This window comes from Melozone crissalis, unplaced genomic scaffold (assembly GCF_028551555.1).
Source record: "Melozone crissalis strain CALT ecotype California unplaced genomic scaffold, PUWL_Pcris_2 ptg000005l_1, whole genome shotgun sequence".
NCBI lineage: Eukaryota > Metazoa > Chordata > Aves > Passeriformes > Passerellidae > Melozone > Melozone crissalis.
The window spans coordinates 23,746,957-23,766,391 of record NW_026535783.1 but is presented as its reverse complement, the minus strand read 5'-3'; positions in this window follow the sequence as shown (position 1 = coordinate 23,766,391).

Sequence of the window (19,435 nt, the reverse complement as noted above, 5' to 3'; positions counted from 1 at the left end):
GCTGCAAAGGCTGCCTAGAGGCAGGCTGGAAAATGCATGGTGGACAGACTTTGTCTCGCATTCTGAATCAATGTGAGGATGGCAGTGGTGTCTTTCCAAGAAGACCATGCTGTCTTGGACTGACTGGATAAGTGTGCAGAGATTAGCTGATGGCAGCAGCCGTCATTCTGGCCCAATTGCTCTTAAGCCCAGGTTGAGACACAGATAGGATTTGCCATTGTTTCCCATCACGAGATACACTTTGAAAAGACCTAAAGAAGGAGAGGCCTTGTCTGGAGCGCACTTTTGCCTTGCAGTCCTAGGGAGCCAGGGTCACACACACACACAGACACTGGCACACGGATCAGTGAGAAGAAGTTGATGAAGAGCCTTAAGTAATACCGCCTTGTGTTGGTCCTTTGTTGCTGACATTCCATTACAGAGATGCTTTTTGTGCTGAACTGACATGCTGGTGTCTTGGAGAGTCCCATGCTCTTTGGGGCTAACCATTCAGAGTCCTGAATTCTCCTTTCTGGCTCTCAGCAAATACAACTCCATCTTCCTGGTAGCTCCTTATCCACCTGCAGTGCTGTGCTCAGCAACTGCACTTGGAGGGATGTCTACAAGGAGTCTGAAAGCCCTAAGCCCTGCTTATCACCTGGAGTGCATCCGTAGTGGTCCACAGAAAGGATTCTTCATTTTTTAATGCACTCAATCATTACACATCTAAACCGTGTTGGGGAATGCTCTTCAGAGATGCAAAATCCAGAAGAAGTTAGGATGTGCTAGGATGTTAACTTTCCTTTGAGTTGCCTTGGAGTTGTTCTTTTTCAGACAGCATTTTCTCTGTAATGGATTGGTGTATTTACTTTGGAGCACAATCAAGAATGGCAGCAGTTTCTGAAACACTGATCAAATCCCCTAGAAATGCTAACCTATTTTCCACAAGTTGAGTTTCATTTCACAGAAGCAAAATTCCTTTGGCTTGCAAAACGCGTGTAAATGATAAGAGTAGTGAGAAAGGAGGTCTCACGGAGGAGTCTGCAAGGGCTGAGAGTGCTGTTAGCACATTGTGGCTGATGCTTTAGAGTCCCTTTTCACCGAGGTGACAAGGCATCCTGGCCCGTGAGTGCACGGAGGAAGAGGCTCTTGTAATGTCTGTTCCTAACGGCTTTCAACGTCATTGTAGGTGGCCGTAAAGGAAATTAATCTCCAGCACCAGCGCTGCAAGGAAGTATTGAAAGAAATCCTGGTCATGAGGGAAATGAGGAACCCCAGTATTGTCACCTACCTAGAAAGGTAAGTAGTTCTGTATTTTTATGGGAATGTCAGTTTCCATACTTGCAAGACAAAGGTTTCAAGCACTTTGCTCGGTGGCAGAAAATTGATCTTGCTATGAACATCAGTCCACTGCTGTATGAGGCATGGGAGGAGATTGCATTCTTCTGGTTCCTGGCAGAAATAGCTTAAAGATAGTTCTCAGAAACCTGGCTCTCTTACTAAGCCAGCAGCCTCGATGTTCACTTGCTGAATGTTCCTTTGCTGTTTTGGGGCGTGATTGTTTTTCTGAGTGTCGGAAGAGAAGTGCTGAGAAAGCAACCCAGAAATTATTTCCCTTGTGCTGTTCCCACTATTTTCTATTGCCTTGCATGCCAAAAGGCTAGCCAAAGAGACACATTATTTGCCGGGTTTGAAGTAGTTTTTTCCTGTTGGTGACTGTCCTTTATGCAAGGCTTCCCAAAGGGTGTTGGCAGTGCTGCACCTCCACCTCCCCTGTGAAAAAGCTGTGAAAACTGTGTCTCCTTGCTGTTGGAGTTAATGGTGCAATTTGTGTATGAAGACAATGGGGCAGCTGCTGGGATGTGTCCGCTTCCAGATCTGCCTCTGCTATCACAAACTGCCGTTTTCCCCTGCTTGCCCGCTAAGCCGTCTCCTTTCCCACGGGTGTGCGATTAGATGGCACAGATTGCAAGCTCTGGATAGCCTGGGTGGAGCGTCTCTCCATTTTATTCCGTCTTCATTTCCCAGTGACCTGCAAGCAAAACTCAGCTGTAGTCTTTTCATCCGTATGGCAATTTAGCTGTGCCCATTTCGGTCTACGCTGTTGTTTTCATCTTCCAGCTACCTTGTCAATGAGTTTGTCCTGCTGGTGTTGGAGTACATGGATGGAGGCTCTTTAGCAAAAGTGGTCAGCGAGAAAAGGATGGCTGTAGGACACATGGCAACTGTCTGTCAGGAGGTAAGGGATCCTGCTTGTGCTTGGGATGCCTTGGACAGCCTCATAGTTCAAAAGCGCCGCTAAGTGAGTGATTCCGTGTTCAGAGCTTTCTTGCTGTGCCGCTCTTTTGCTTCAGAGAAGAAAGAGCATCTGGACGGAATGCCTGCCAGTGTCCCTGCCCTTACTATAGTCTGCTCTTTATCTGCTTTTGGCCTCTGTGCTCTCTGTCTCTCTTCAATTATTTTGTTTTCTGTTCTGCGCTTTGCCCCTCCAAGCCTTTGCCCAGAACCTTTCTGCATTGCCTTCTTTGCCTGTAAGCGCAAAGATGCCGGTGTGTGAGTTCTAAACCAACAGCAAAGGCAAAGAGAGACTCATCTCTCACGGGTCTCAGCTTCAAAGGAGGGCATGGCACCCACCACAGTTCTTGCTGCTGAAAACGGACAAATGACTTGAAATGTCTTTCAAATCTGCTGGCCAGGCAGCCTTACAGCCCTTTACCTCCAGTCTCCCACCTGAGAGTGATGCCCTTGGTACCCAGAGCAGGGACTTTTCCTCTTTTGGCCAACCGTTGTTTGTCCTCGGAATGGGGAGAGCGCATCGGCTGCAGCAGCGGTCATTCTGACTGGCTTTGCAGGGGACAGTCTCGAGCAGCAACTGCTGTTTCCCCCTCAAAGCCAATATGCCTTGCCTTAGAGAGATCCTGCGCTCCCAGGCTTGCAGCAGCAAGCTCTTCCTCTTGCCAGCACTCACTGCTCCTCTGAGATCCATGAATCTTCAGGAGCACTTTCCTTTTGCGCGTGATGAACTCAGATCAGGCTAACTTTTGGCCTCCTGCTTCTTTTTTTCTCTCTCAGTGCCTGAAAGGCCTGGCTTTCCTTCATGCCAACCAGGTGATCCACAGAGACATCAAAAGTGACAACATCCTTCTGGGCCGGGATGGCTCCGTCAAGTTGGGTGGGTATTCTTGCTCAGGGCACAGCTGTAGGCTGCTGGGAGTCTGAAAGAGCAACAAGTATCAAGGGGAACTGTGGTTTGTGTGTATCCCTTCCAGAGGGAGGGAGGCTACAGTGGAAACCTTCAGTGTAGATGAGGAAAAGCCACCACCCTGGGAATGGTGGTGGGTTTGTTAAATGGACAATTGCTAGTTTCCTTGGCTGCATCCCTGAGGAAAGAGAGCACAGCTGCTTTTCCAGCTCGATTCAGTACTACATTCTGAGACTTAGAGTGAGGAAATCTTTTCCTTGGTTTCCTACTTGAAGCAGTGTTTGTTTTTCTCCTCAGCTGATTTTGGCCTCTGTGCTCTGCTCACACCTGAGCAGAGTGAACGGAGGTCAATGGTGGGGACAACTTGCTGGATGGCACCCGAGGTGGTGAGAAAAGAGCCTTACGGTCCCAAAGTGGACACCTGGTCCCTTGGCATCGTGGGAATTGAAATGGCCAAAGGAGAGCCTCCTTATGTTTGGGAGACCAGTGACAGGGTAAGGTACAAATATGCTTCCGAATCCGGTATCCTTCTGGTCTGTCTCCATTAGACAAAATCCCATTCCCGCAGCTTGGATGAGTTCCAAGAAGGTCCACTCCTAAAAAGGTCCCTGCGGCTCACATCAGCTGTCAAGGCAAGACCTGTTGCCCCTTGGAATAGCTGGAGTTGCACTGGGGCCTTTTCACTTTTGGGGAAGAAGGCTCGTCTCTAACCATCTGCTAGGCAAGGAATTGCCACTGCAGACTGGGGCTGAAAAGAAGGGGTCTAGGTGAGCACTGAAGGCTGTGGAAGAATCACGTAGAGTCTTGTGTTTCCTTTCACTTCAGGCTAACCGCCTGATAGGCACGCAAGGCATACCAGATCTGCACGAGCTCAGCCTACCCCCTGCCTTGTGTGAATTTCTGGGCTGCTGCCTGCAGATGGATGTGGACAGGCGAGGCTCTGCCAAGGAACTTCTGCAGGTACAAGGCAAAGGGGCTGCAGGCCAAAGAGCTGCTCCCTGTCTGGGTTTGCTCCTCGGCCCAACTCCAGGGCATCAGATGGGCCCCCCACAGGGTAATCTCTGCTCTGGCAGCTTTTCAAATGAGAACCAAGTAGGATCCAAGACTAGTTAAGGTTAGAAGGGAGTGGTGGAGGTCATCTAGTCCAAACCCCCTGCCACTGGCAAGGACATCTTCAAATAGGTCCGGTTGCTCAGAGCCCCAGCTCACCTGACCTTGAATGCTGACAGCGGGGCACCTCCCAGCTCTCTGGGCAGCCTGAGCCAGTGTTTCAGCACTCTCCTCATAATGAGTTTCTTCCTTAGAGCCTTTCTGAATTGACTCTCTTTTAGTTTAAAACCATTCTCCCTTTTCTCTCAATTGGCCCTACTAATAGATATGTCGCCATCTTTCTTCTAGGCCCCTTCAAATATTGAAAGGTCCCCTTGGAGACCTTGCCCTTCTGCAAGCTAAACAAGCCCAATTCTCACAGCCATTCCTCAGAGGAGAGCTCCCACCTTCTGGTCATTGCTGAGGCCCCCTTTTGCTCTCGGCTGCTGTTTTCAGGTTTAGCTGGTAGCAAAGGAACTGAAGTACAGCAGTGCTGGGGAAGGAGGCCTGCAGTGGGGCTTGAAGAACACAACAAAAGCACTCCCTGCCAAGCGCTTCTAGATTGGTCTGTGGGAAGGTGGGGCCTTTGCGGGGGCTGACTGAGCATCCAAGGGCATCCAGTTTGTCCTTCCTGCCCCACTCTTAGAGGCTTCTGCCAGCCAAAGAGAGACAGCTGAGCAGGATTTGTGCCAGCCTCACGTGCTGCCTGGCCCGCTCAAGTAGATGAGAACCACTGCAGCTTTGCTGCCACCTTTTGTGGCAGACAGGCAGCTGGCGACCGCGCCACTTCCTTGGCTCTCCCTGCTGTGAAGGAAGATGCCAGCCAGGCCAGGAGGAGGGGGCCATGCCAAGGCAGAAGACACTGCTCTCCTTGCAAGCCAGAGCTGAGTCCATCTGCGCTCTGCCCCTTCTGTCGGTGTGTTTCTGGGCCCTAGAAGAACCCAGCTTGACCCTGTTGGAAGCTCAGTTTGGAAAATAATGGTTCCTTCTCCCTTGGTCTCTTTTAATTTGGTTGCTTTGGTTTCTTTTTCCCTTTGGGCAGCATCCATTTCTCAAGCTAGCGGAGCCTCTCTTCAGCCTCCTCTGAGAGCCTGATTGCTGTCATCCCTGCAGCAAAGTAATGCAGGAAGCAGAGGAGATGACAAGGACCGCTTCAGCACCAAGAGAACGGAGCCTCTGAGAACAGGCAGGAATCCTGGGGAGAGAGGGCCCAGCAAACAGGCAGACTGAGACAGAGCGGGAAAAGAAGGTGCCACCTCCTGTTCTCCCATCTGCTGGTCCTTCTAATTTTCTGCTTAGGACAGCATAGCTGGAGGGCACAAAGTCACTAATGTTGTGCAGATTTGAGCAAGGCAGGAGTGGCATTGCAGGCGTGAAGGGAATGGGAAGGCCAGAGCTGTGTCTCAGGAGAAGGGAGCTCCCACAGGATGCCACCGGCAGAGCCAGGCTAGAGCTGTGGGAGACGGCTGGATGTTCCCAGCTGCGGAGGGGGTGCCTGAAGCAGCTGGAAACATCCTGTGCATTCTTTGACCCATGGAGCAGGGTGCTGCGTGTGTGCTTGTCTGGCCAAATTGTTCAGAATAGTTGGCTTCCCGGTTTCCTTTTAGACTCCTGCCTTGTTGGCAGTCACTGGAAACAAAATTCTTCAGAGAAATGGATTGGCTTTGGGGCTGGTGGCATACTGGTGTTGTATCATGACTGTTTCATGACTTCTACTATTCCTCCTACAGATCACCATGCAACTCTCCACTCCAGATGCTTTTCAAATGAAAAGGAAGGAAAGAGGCAGTGAATCAATTGGAGAAGTGGAGCACATGACCAGGAGCACTTCAGGATTCCTTTCTCCGATGCCAGCTCGGAGCCCACCTCAGAAGAAAAATCCTAGACATCCACAAGCCATTTGGAAGAATCCCTTCCTTGACCATTCCAGGCACACCTCTGTGGCTCATTGGTGTACCCATGACTGGCAGCAAAGAGGGGGAATGTCCAGCGCCACAGCCAGCTTGGGCCGTTTAAGGTTGACCCATGAGATGCCAGGACCGTGAGCCAAGGCCTGGGTGGGCTCACCTAGAAATTGTGTGCAGACTTGGAGGCAGGTGCCACAGGCAAAGTCCATCAGTTTTGCCTGTCCGCTGGCCAGGTGGAGGAGGATGTTGTCAGCTTTGATGTCCCTGTGCAGGACCTCGCAGCTGCTGCAGTGCCTCACAGCCTCCAGCACATGGCGGAACAGCCCCCGCACCAGTCTGCCGACAGGAATGCCGGCACACAAAGGAAATCAAAGAGGTCGTGGGATCGCTCTGGGCGCTTCATCACCAACAAGAAGTTTTGGCAGCGCCTAAACCAATCCAGGAGCTGGACAACACCATGCAACCCAGTGGACACCCAGCCCAGCAGTTTGATCTCCAGGGGCACGCAGGAGTTGGGCTGCTGGAAGACCACGATGCTGTCAGTGGGACTGATGCCGTAGCAGGGCTCTGGAAGCTCTCAGCCATCCTGGGATGCTCTGTGCCCTCTACTAATCGCCCTTCGCTCTCCCTCGAGGCGTGCTGGCGGCTTCCACCGTGCCGAGCCTCAGCTTATCCCGCCCAGCACAAGCTGGTTTCTGCTGCTGACCCCACTCCCTCACCAGCTCACCCCAAAGATGGGTGCAATCCCCTGACACACATTTGACGGCCACCTGCTAGCCAAGGGGAGCAGCGGGCTGAGCTTCCCGCCCGCTCTGCCGAGCCCCATCCTCCTCCCCCCTCACCCTCCTCTGCCCCCCGCCAGACCCCCACTCACTGGGGCGCTGTGCTCCAGGCACGTCCCCTTGCAGACGCTGCCGAAGCCGCCGCGCCCCAGCAGAGAGCCCAGCCGGTTTCACCCCTGCAGGGCCTCCTGTGCCTTCCCTGGGGCCAAACGCGGCTGGCGGCGCTCGGCCCGGGTCCAGGAACGGCCCCCGACCGCCCCTCAAGTGTCCCAGGACAGGCAGCTCTGTCTGAATGGGGCACCCTATTTCTCCTGAGCTCTATCACCAGCTGTCCTAAGCAGAAATGGCAAGTTTGGAAAGAAATTGAAATCTATGCCTTAAATGTCAGACACGCTCAGGAGACCCATTAGACAGTCCGAGGTGTGCTTCTGAAGGAGACATTTCACCCTGGCTGCAATAAGCACGCAATCTTCTCTTGGAAGATCTCAACTTTTATCTGATTAAAACTTCTGAAATGGAAAATTTGAAATCTGAGTGCGATTCCTTTATTCCTACTGATGTGGACACTGAAGTTTTACAGCCTTCACTGAAGAGCCTTCAGAGCGGCAGCCAAAGCAAGCACTGCAGCTGCTGCTGCTGTGCCAGACAGCCCCGGCTGGGGAGGGATGGCCTGACCGTGCCGCGGGCTGCTTCTCCTTCCACAGCCTGGCGGTGCTTTTGAGCCAGTAATGACAAGTGGTAGGAGAACAAAGGAGACTTTTCCAGCTCCAGCACTTACGGAGGCATTAGGGCCACCTTCAGGGCAGAGTTCCGGCTTGCAAAAATAAAGCAGAAGGACACAGTTGGAAAATGCCTCCCTTGAGGTCTTCTTCTGTGTTGGAAAGGAGGGAGCCAAGTGCCGGGAGGAGCAGCAGGGCCCGGTCCCTCCTCTGTGCCTGCAGTGAGGGGCGGCTGCCGCTGGGCGGCGCCGTGGGAAAGGAGAGCCCCTGTGCGGGGTGGGCAGGGCGGGGCAGCCGCCAGGGGACGCCCGGGGCAGGGCGGGGCCTGTCTGTGAGGGGGGAGAGCCTCGGGCAGCTACATCAGGGCAAAGCACAGCTCTAGGGCAAAGCACAGCTCTAGGGCAAAGCACAGCTCTAGGGCAAAGCACAGCGCCAGGGCAAAGCACAGGGCCGAGGTAGAGCAGAACGCCAGGGCAACGCACACGCCAGGGCAAAGCACAGCGCCGAGGCAAAGCACAGCGCCAGGGCAATGCACAGCACCGGGCAATGCAAAGCGCCAGGGCAATGCACAGTGCCGCGACAATGCACAGCTTCAGCGCAGGCTGACCAGCAAGGGAATGTTCCCGTGGAGTGCAGGATTTAGGCCTTTTGATTGCCAGTCCTGTGCTGAGCTGGCCCAGCACAAAGCCTCCTCAAGCCCTGCTGCCTCCTCTGCAGGCTTCCTGCAAGGCCTTTGCTGACTGGGTCCAATCAGCCAGGCTGGAGGCAGGCTCAGCTGATGTTGCAAGAGCTGCTGTCCAAAACAAAAAACTACAAAAGCCAAACCAGAAAGGCACTATTAGTTCCCAGGCCCAGTTCCTCCCAGGCGGAGGCCGGATTCATCTGGTTCCCGGAAAGATGCAGGAATAGGACATGAGGGCACTTTGTGCCCCTTACCTTCATGTCCAGCACCTTGCCATTGCAGGCCAACTTAGCTCAAAATCACAGTGGCCCCTTTATCCAGAGTCTTCAGCTTGTTGGGATTTTCCCTGTGGGAGCAGCCTGGGAATGCTGCTTGCTGTCACAGGGCTTTGTTCCTTGCAGGAAACTCCAGAGACTCACTTAGGTCCCTCCTGTCTAAAACATGGCCTGGGTTAGCTGCCAAGAGGATGAGCAGTGTAAATCGTTCCTCAGCACATGCCAATCTCTGTAAGAAATGCTGATTCCAGTGGGATTGAGGTGTTGTTCTCAAGAGCACTGCAGTTCAGGCTTTCAGCAGCAAGACAAGAGCAGGCAGCTTGGCAGGCCTCCAGCATCCCCAGCACTCACCTGCCTTGCAAATTCCTCTGCTTCCTGTAGCCATGGGCTGAGGCCCTGTTCCTGACCTGCGGCCTTCTCCGGTTCCCCATGGCAGTGGCACCTGTTTGCTCCTGCCTGTGGCATATTGTGGGGAAGTCTAGAATGAAATGACAGCGGAGCATTGCACAAAACCTGAACTTTGGATCATTTGCCCCATTTGGTGGTTGCAGCCATCCCCAGCAGACATGGAGTTTGCAGTTCTGTGAGCTGTGCCATCCAGGAAGGAAAAACTAAGTTGGCCCAGGAAAAGCGCAATCAATGTACTAAGCTCCTGCAGGCCAGAAATGAGAGTGCAGCAAAGGACTGAAAAATGGAGTACTATGCAGTATGCACTGTGGGCAGGATAGAGACTTAAAAGCCGCTTCCGTGGAGGAATCTGACCTTGCCCATTTCCCACAAGCTGAAGGGAGTGGGCTTCTGCAAAGGCACCAGGAGTGCCTTCAGTGTTGGACAGAGAACTTTTTCAGGAGAAGAGCTGCCTTGGGAGCTGGAGAGAAGGAGCAAATGCACCCATGCGTGCACCCACAGAGTGAGGGCTGCTCCAAGGGCACTCCCTGCCATGCCGAGGACACGGGCACTGCCCCGTGCAGAGGATGTGTCCCTGTCATATTGACAACACCAACACTTTTCCAGTGCCATGCAAACACCTCTGGGTAGTTTGTTACTCAGGTTACTTTCTCCACTAAGGTGTCGTTCTTCCTTGAGCGAGCCCTAGAGTTTTCTGGTAGATGTTAGCCATGCAGGAAGTGGGCAGGAAGGAGAGGCAATCCAATTTAGGGAACTCTCAGGGATATTACCAAGGCGTGATTTTATCCACAGAGCTGAAGCAAGGGTTGCTTGTTTTAGTCAGAAGCATTGGTGGCCAAAGTGCTGTGTGTGTGCGCGCTTGGTGCCTGCTTTGTGTTCCTTTGGGATCCTTTGAGCTACGGGTTATGGACTGAAGGAGAGGATTGTGCTGCTTTGGGACGGAGGAGAACTTTCCAGGCTCTCTTTTGTGTTAGCTGTAGAGAAGGTTTGGTTGCTAGGCATGAACTGACAGAGCAACCCAGAGCTGCTGCTATTGTGATGTCAGTGCAGAGCTGCCACGTCACAGCGTGGTCATCAGGAGGTTGCCCTGGTGCAGGCAAGGCCTCAACGTCCAGAACAGCTGTTGGCGTTCTCGTTGCAGGAGGATCCTGTTCAGAGGAGTTCTCTGCCAACAGTCTGTGCCCTGAAAAGGGAGTCTTTTTCTTTTGCCTGCCGTTGTACGAGTCGGCGCAGACTCGTCTAGGCATCCTTTTGTTTCCCCTGCGGTTGTAGGGTCTGCAGACACCTACAGGTGTCTTTTTATTTTCCTTTTCTTGTTGTACGGTCTGCAGACTTGTGCAGGTGTCGTTTGTTTTTCCGCTTCTGTTTGTACAGTCCGCAGAGTGCCGCGGGTCTCCTTTTTTCTTCTTTTCCTTGCACAGTCTGGGGACTTGTGCAAGTGAGTTTTTCTTCCATTTTTGTTTTACGGCCCGACGACTGAAGCAGCCCTGCTGAAACGATGGAGCGAGTCCGTAGAGCAGTCAGCAGGGCTTTTTCAGCGATATCAGCCCGCAAAATTGTTAGCGGTCTGAGACGTAAGTAGAAGTTTTTTCCTTGGGGGCAGAACAATGAAAGAAAAGTGCCATGAAGATGCCATAACTTTGATAAAGCTCCTGGCAACAGTTTCAGCCAAAAAGGGGGTGTCCCTTGTCCAGCAGGGTGTGGACAACTTCCAAAATGCAGACTGGAAAAGTTGTGCAGGTGTCCTTCTGAAAACTGTGCAGTTCTCTGAGGAACTTAAGGAAGGCATCGTTTTTCTGCATTCCCTCCTTAAAGGACGTGCCTCTCTAACTGGCCCCCCTCTGTGCGCTACAAGAGGGATTGGCTTTGCAGTGAAGGGCAAACTGCAGAGCAGATAGTGTGGGCTCCTGAACCCCAGCTCTGGGCCTGTGCTGTGTCCAAACAAAGCTGCAAGCGCCAAGAGGGGTTCAGTGGAAGCTTTTGTGGGGAATTGTTTACAGCAACCACGGGGCACATGCTGCATGCAATTTACAAAAAGAAAAGGAAGTGCAGGAAGGAGAAGAGAAGGAAGCTGCTTTAGTTGTAGGGGGGACAAAGAGCTCCAATGCAGGCAGTGACTGCTAAGGAACAATTTGCATCTTCCTGGCCCCAAGTCTCTAGTTCCTTAGTGGCAAAGCCGAGCAAAAGGTAGACGCAGCCTAGGATACTGGCCTGCAGTCCTGCTTGCTGGGCTACAGAACTGCTGCTCCCGGTAGGGAGGTTGTGCAAGGAAAATGCTCTCTGCTTGGCTGGCCTGGTTCTGTGGCATTCCTCAGCACCAGCAGTCTTGTAACAGCACCTGGTTTGTTCTCTCTTGCCGCGGCAGGTCGCCTCAGAGGTGGAAGGAGTCAAGTCTACGGTTCGGTGAGTGGGACGGGCACCCTTGACATTCCTGGTGCCTGAGGATTATGCAGCAAGCTGCGGGCTTGGCCTGTTGTAGTTGAGTCCAGGCTGGCAGGCCAAAGGAAAGTCCACACCAGTCCACGTCTGCATGTGCACTACCCAAACAATTCCCTCAGTTTCTTCCTTTTCTGTTGAAGAGGATTTAACTAATGTAACTGATGAAACTACGTTTAGCTGACAGAAGGCTACATGCTGATTGTAGCCTGGCTGAAATATCTCCTTCAGAAGCACATGGAGTCCTGTTGAAACATTAGTCTCATCAGCCCACTTGAAATGAGTATTAGAGACTGAGGATCCCATCTGTATTGAAATTCATGGCTTCTCATTAGGACCACTGGTGATAGAGCTCAGGAGAAATAAGGTTCTCTATGACAGCTTACTGCCTGTCCCTCATGCTGCTCTCTGTCTGCAGAGCACCACAGTAGCAGCTGCAGCAGCAGAAGCTGCTCTGGCTCGCTCTCTTCCACCAGAGGGTAAAGGGGAGGCAAAGCACAACAAACCTCCAACTGTGTTGTCAGTCCAGGCCTGAGCATCCTGCAGCAATCAGTGGCAGCTTTGGTTGTTTCAGTGCAAAGCTTTGGTGCAGTGCAGAGCTGGGTGTTTCTGAGCAGGCAGCACTTGCCCTTTGTGGCTGAAGATGCTGAGGGCTGGAGTTCTGCCATGACCTAGCGCTTCAGCCCAGCCACTGACACGTGGGAAATGGGGTCTGAACTCTCACATGCAGGCATCATTTTCCTGCCATTCTGACAGGGACTGTGAACTTGCCTTGGTGTCAAAATAGCTGCAGCGTGATGTCCTTTAGTGCTGCTGGGGAGAAAGTGAGCCCCGTTGTGCACAGTGTGTGTGCAGGCTCCCTGCTGCCAGCAGAGAGAGCGGTGCCAAGGCGCAGTTCACAGCCTTGTGGGGAGCACAGGAGCCACCGTTGCTGCAGGGACTTGCCCATCTCCAAGCACTGTCTAAGGAGCTACAGTCTCTTCTTTGACTACACCCTTAACTTTGACAAGAGCCAAGTATGCTGAGAATCCTGAGCAGCTCTGCATGGCTGAGACATTCCAGAAGGGCTGGAATGCAGTTCCTATTGGCTGCTTCCTAATGCTTGAAATCCTGAGGGGAAGCCTTTTGACCAGAGCTGAGCAGGGAAATATTCCCTGCTTCCATCCTGAGCCATTCCAAGCAACACAGGCTTAGTTGGTTACCCACATAAACAGCCCCACACAACAGCTTTTGCCTTCAGGTGAGCTGTGTGTGGCCGCTTGTTGCTTCTTGCAGCTCTCAGGAGCCAACTTCCCTGCTCCTTATTGCTTGTTTTCCTTTTCCATGTCCATTCCTTGCAGGCCCCGCTAGGAGAGCTTCTTGCCTCTCAGAACTCCTCGGCCCAGGCGGGAAAGGCAGAGAGGGAGCAGAGCACAGATAGAGTGTGCAGTGCCCAGCAGTTCAGGTGTGTGTTAAGCTTTCTCGCTTTCTCTGAGCAGGGTTGGGCATTGCTGGGCTTCAGGAGGTTCAGAGTCAAAGAAGAAATGTGGCTTTCTCATGGTTTGACTTGCTCAGCATAGACAGGGGAAGGCAATCTGTGGGCGGGTGTGGCTGCCTCCTGGGACTCACTTCTCCAACCTTCTCAAACCTTGACAAAAAGTATGCTGAACTGGACCAGAGGAAAAGCAAGGGAGGTTCAGGCTGGGTTGATGGAAAGGAAACCTTTGGACTGCAGAGGCAGCAGAACAAGTGCCTCAAAGAGCTTTTGCAGATTCCACCCTTGGAAATTTGGAAACCCCAGCTGGATAGGGCCTTGAGCGGCCTGTCCAGATGCCATAGCTGACTCCAAGTGCTTGGAGCTGAAGATGGGCCTAGAGGCTCCCTGGGGTCCCTGCCAGGCTAAACCATCTTGGGATCCTTTGATTATTGGATTGGAAATTTGTACCCACGTTCTCCCCAGGCTACAGCTTGCGGGCTCTTTCCTTGTTGCGCTAGTGAAAGCAAGAGTAATTGTGGGAGTGCTCATCTGGACTTACCAGGCCTCTCTTAGCCAAAGAGGAACTTTTGCAAGTCCGGTATCCACTGTATCAGAGAGGAGCACTAGCAGGCAGGAAGCTGCTAAGCTGAGAGTACCTGAGCATTCTGGAAATGTTTGGTGGCTTCTGAAAGCTAATTTGACTTCCTCCCTGGTGATTCTTTCACCTGCAGAAATGACAAAGAGAGATGGTGGTCTAGAGAGGGAATGGCAGCACTCTCTTGAGGTGGAAGTAGAGGGCTGTTGGAAGGCCCTGAGACTGCCCTGTGAGGGACATGGTGTGTAGTCCTGGTCTTCTTGCAAGGAGACTGTGTTTCAATTAAAGGCTTGCTTGTCTGTCCCCTTGTTGTAGAGGGAAGGAGGTGGCTGCATTTGAGAGCAGGCGCCACTCCTCACGAGAGAGGGCCTTGCAAGTGGCAGCAGAGACAGCAGAGGAACCAGAGCTTGCGAGGAACCTGCTGAAGGAAGAGGTTCCTCTGGCGGTGCCAAAGGTACGCTCACCTTATTCCTAGGCAGCACTTATGGACAGGGAGCTGCCCCTAGCAAGACCGCCCCAAAGGCTGCTTCTGGCAGCAAGCCAAGACTGAGACTGTGCTGTTGTTGTTCCTCTTGAAAAATGGTGCCCCCTCCACTTCCAGGTTTGCCGCCGGCAGCGGCCAGCCCACAGGGGTCTGGAGAAGCTGCTCCAGGAGTTCTCTCGCCAAGGGCACACACTGCCCCGGGGGTGCTGAGACAAGGCGGCACAGGCACAAGAGAACGCTGCCCTGGAAGCCCGATTGGCAGCCACGGAGCGGGAGCTACGAGGCCTTTCAGAGCAGCTGGCAGAGGCCAGGTAAGGGCAGGGAGGAGCACCTGGGTGGGACATTATTGAGGGTCTGGAATGACAAAGGGGGTGAGCATTAAGTCAGGATTTACTGCCTCCTGTTTGCACTGCAGATGTGTCTCTGTCTGAGAAGTGAAGAGACAAGAGAAAAAAGAAAAGGATACTGTCACCTGAGTGTTACTTTTCTGACAGCTCCAGCTGTCAAAGCTCTTCTGGGCGCCCGCCTGGGACCCCCTTGCACATTCCTGGGCCATGTGCAAAGCAAGCCATCTAGGCACTGATATGAGAACTAGGGAAACTGTGCAGATGTTTGCTGATATCAGGAATTTCCCACAGGCTTTGGTTTCTCCTTCAGTGCATCTTCACTTCAATCTTTCTTTGCCAAGTAGTTGGACATGGCATTTTCAGAATTCAAGGCTCTTACATGTGAATGTTATCAGTAGGGTGCTGATGCTTCAGGTGAAAGCTGCAGGGTTGAGCTGATAATCTTGAGACCCTTCTGACATAACTCTTGTCAGTTATGGTGCAGGAACCTGGAGTTGCTTACAATGGAGCAGCAGAAGAAGGCAAAGGTCTTGTGGCTTCTCGACAATGTCCAGGGATTCTTGCTGAGCACTTGTCCACCCACCTCTGTTACCTGTCAAGGTCCTCAGGCAGCTCCCTTCTTAAAGAGTATCAAGACATTTGGGCATTGCTGGCTCAGTTTACCAAAAATCAAGGGAGCAAGCATTCTTGCTCATGAAAATCCAGTAATTGAAATGGCAGGACACCTGACATCCCTCCTCCAAGACAGTGCCAACCAATTTGGATAAAACCTAGTTCTGGTTTCTTACTCACACTTGTAGAAGGTGGAGCTTTCATATATCATTCCTTTAGTCCCTTTGAGTCACTTTGAGAGCATCTGGTAAACAAAGTATCTCTACGTGCACTAGGAATAACAGTAAACATTGAGGAGGCAGTGCTCAGGAGAACACTGGCTTCTGTCCCCCTGCAGAGTGACTTGGAAGGGCTGATGAGCTCAGGGCTCTGAGCACGGGCTGGGCTTTTGCTTGTTGGCAGAGACTTTGTGGGCACAGCCACCCATGAGGACTGTGTCTGGCAACAGCAATTTGAGCACTGACTGCTGAGCTCAAACTCAGCTGGCCTTTCTGCACTGGCCTAGGTCATGAGGAAAAGCTGGCCAACCACCTGGATGGTCCTGCTTTGCTATTTTAAGTAACAGAAACAATCTTGCTGGAGCTGAGTTTCCATGCACGCCCTTTTCCATGCTCAGGATATGTAACTGAAGGTATGTCCAACTGGAGAAACTGCCCCTGTGTGCCAGGAACAATTTCTCCTCATCTTCACACCTTGTAGGTCAGAGAAGGAGAGCCTGCAAAGCAGCCTGCTGCAGGCTCAGCAGCACGTATCGGAGCTGGAGATCACCAGGAGCCGTCTGGAAGCCCAAGTGCGCACGGCCACACGGGCCCAGGAGGTCATACTCGGTGAGAGCCTGGTGTGCTTTGTTTCTGGTGATGGCCCAGCCTAGTGCAGTTGCTCCAAAGGCAGCTCTGTCCACAGGGCTCCTGAGGAGGAAGGGAACTGAGCACAGGTCCCTCCTTGCCTGAGACTGAAAGGGCTTAAGGTCAGTAGAGTCTCTGCTTGTGTAGTCTCTGACTGTTGCCGTTTGTCATGTTTGCAGAGGATGTGAAGGGCCTCTGTCAGGAGCTGCAAGCTGTAAGATCTCTCAGCAAGCAGCATTGTGAAGAAATGGCTTAAGAGCTCCACTGGGCAGAAGAGCAGTGCTGCAAGGCTCTCAGACACTGGCAATCTGCTCAGAAAGAGGAAAAAAGGAAGCTCCAGCAAGAAATGGTAAGCGACAATATGCACGGAAGTTTTCAGGCCAACTTGGTGGGCTGGCTTAGCAGAAGAGCAGCCTGGGTGACATGGCTGCAAGCATCTGCTGTAGGCTACACATTACTGGGCTACACACAGCAGGGGGCTTCAAGGGCTCCTACTAGAAAGCCTGTGAAGACCAAGAGGATGGTGCCGGGACAGTACCTGCAGCCTCGGTTTCAGGCTGGGTGTAAGCCAAGTTCCCCAGAGAGCTGGGTGGTTGCCACCCAAAGCATGGCAGCGAAGGATCTTGCCCACAGCCTGGTGCCATGCAGCAGGCAGCTGCTGACCTTGCTGCACTCTGCAGTCCCAGCAACTGGGTTCCTTGCATTCTGTCCTTCCACGGTGGACAGAGAGTCTCCCCTTTGGGCTTGAAGCATACGCAACAGGCCCCGTGTTGCTGGTATTCCAGCTGGTGGCCTGTCTTGTGACTAGGGCATTGGGGTGCTGGCTTCCTCCTCATGCTGCAGTCCACCTGCAGGTTTTCCTTGATCCAAGGGCTGCGGCACTTTGAGAAGACAGCCTGTGAGAGCAGGCAGAAATCCTGAGGAGACAGGGGCTAGGAAACAGGCAGCCCTCAGAGTGGGGAAGGAAGGCGGAATCTCCTTTCCTTCCACCTGCTGACCCTCCTGTGAAGTTCCTGGTTAGAAGTGCTGGAGGGCACAAAGCCACTACTGGGGACTCTTCAGGTGGGGGGCTTGTGGGAGGGATGAAGCTGTCATTTTTTTCTTTGGGGAGCACGGCTGGGACTTCATCTGGAAGTGTCTCTTCCTCTCCTCAGAAGCAATGTCTGGAACGGCAGCGCTTGGAGGCGCAGGCGATGCTGGAGGAACGGGAAAGCTTCCTGGCAGAGGTACAGAGGGAGCAGGAGAAAAGGCTGCTTGAGATGAAGCAGGATGTTGCCATCAGGCAACCTGAACAAGAAAAGATAGAAACCAGAGCCAGTCAAGAGGCAGCACAGAGTGTGAAAAGAGAGTTTGTGTGTTGCTTTGGTCTCCTCTGGGCTCCTTATGGGCACTGCTTCTGTGGACACTGTCTGTCTGAGTGGGACTGCCTCTTAGCTGGCCCGTGGTGAACATGAGGAGGAGAACAAAGTGCTTTTGGAAAGCGTGCGCACCTCAATCTTGGTGGCCACACAAGTGGTGTGTGGGACATTGAAAGGCGTCTTCTCTTTGTTCCTGTGCAGCTCCAGGGTGAGAATGCTGCTGTCTTAGCCAAGGTGCAGCAGCTGCAATGGGAGCTAGAGCAAAGCCGGCAGGAGCTGGAGCAGCTGAGGCAGCAGCTGAATGCGGAGCGTCTGAATGGGCAGGTGAGCCTGACCAGGCAGGGTGCAGAGGGAAGGGCAGTGATGGGGGCATGAGCTGGACATCTCAGGAAAGGGGAGGCAAGGACTACTGCAGGCACTGGGAGCACAGAGCCGGGCAGGCTCCAGCGCTGTGCACCAGGAAGAAGAGTTGAGGTGAAAGAGTGAGAGCTGGGTGGAGAAGCAGAATGGAAGTGCCTACGAGACTTGGAATTGAGAAGGCTGAGCATGATGGCAGGAGCTAGTGAGACTTTTCTTGACAGAATATCAAGGACAAGATGCAGGCAGAGCTGCAGAAAGCTTGGAGCGTGATGAAGGCAGTGGAGGAGAGGTGCATAGAAGAAATGGAAAGGATGTGCAGGATCCAGCTGCAGTACAGGCTGGCAGAACAACAGCAGGTGAGTGAGAGAGCAGTAGGCACTGCAGTCATGCAACAAGTGGTCTCTGCTCTTCTCACCTTTCCCCTGCAGAGCAGCAGGTGGATGGCGGCAAGGCCCCTGACTGCCAAGCTCTGTGGTCTGCGTTGCAGCTCGCCAGCACGACACTTACTGGGCCACTGAAGCACAGCTTTGCTGCCCTGGGCATCAAAGCTAGTGCTTTGGCTGGTGGGCCAGCAATCCTGTGAATGTATTTCTGCTGGCTTCTTAGTGCCCACTTTGTTTATTGAGGAGTTTGCTCAGGTGAACGTGGTGACCCATGCACATTCTGAACAAGTTGTCCCTTTCCATGGCGAATGCAGGTCTCAGAACGGGGTGAAATTTTAAGGTCTTCTTTCCCTTTCACCATCTCTACTATGGCTGGCTGTGACAAGCTGTAGTCTCTGACTGCTTGTTTGGCTTTGACTTGAGGTGGAAGAGTTGACAGCTCAGTGTGCAGCCAAACACCAGTGTTGTTCCTGATGGCATGCCTGTGAAATGTGCTGTCAGGGGCATCTCTGCCAGCCACTTTTCTGACACAAACAAATTTCTTGTCCCAGATGGACGAGGGCTCTGCCGTTGAAGGCGCCGCTGCAGCAGCACCCTCCGAAGAAGCCTCCCCTCCGCAGCCTGAGAACCCGAGCAGGAGCAGCTGGCTCCGCTCCGGCCAGGAGAGCGAGAAGCAGTGCCTGAGGCTGCTGAGTAAGTCCTGGGGATTTCTTGTGCAATCCAGCAGTTTATTATGGGGTGTGTGCCTCAGCATGAGCTGTAGCGCATCTTCCTCCTGACCCTGGTGTCGGGGAGACATTCTGGACTCCCTACAGGAGCCATTGTTGTGCTTGGAGGCAGCCAGGGAGCATTTTGGGGCACTCCTTTTGCCTTTGAGGGCAGCTGGGTGTGGGTGGCCTTTGCCTGAGGTTCCATGTGCGCTAAAGGCAAAAGCAGGGATTGTTTCCTGAGCAGCAGAAGGCTGCAACCTAGCCAATGACTGAGTCAGCTTGTGTGTGCTGGTCTGGCCATATTGATCATAGTAGTTGGCTTCCTAGATTGCCTTTGGACTGCATTTGGAGACAAAAGACTTCAGAGAAATTGTTTGGCTGTGGGGCTGGTTTCATACTGGTGGTGTTTTCATGACTTCTACTATTCCTTCTACAGTTTGCTTGGATAAAAATTCTACATTTTTGTTAGTGTGACCTCCTTGGAAGGAGCTTCAGGTGATAGCAAAACAACAGAGGAAGGGGTCTTTTCAGCACGCCCCAAATGTTAAGAAATTGTATTCTTAGAACAATCCCTGGGAATCAGAGAGCAAGAGGTGTTTTCACAGTGCAGCCAACAAAGAAAAACACAATTTGTTTTTCCAATCCCTCTTGGAGAGTTCAGTTGTATGCCTAGGGAGACGCATCAAGAGACACTTCTAGGTGGCAGGGCCAGATAAAACTGCCCTGCAGGCAATTCTCAGGAGGAAGCCTGCAGCCCCTCTGCTGCATCTTCCTCCAGTAGAAGGCACTTTGTCAGGGCTAAAGCC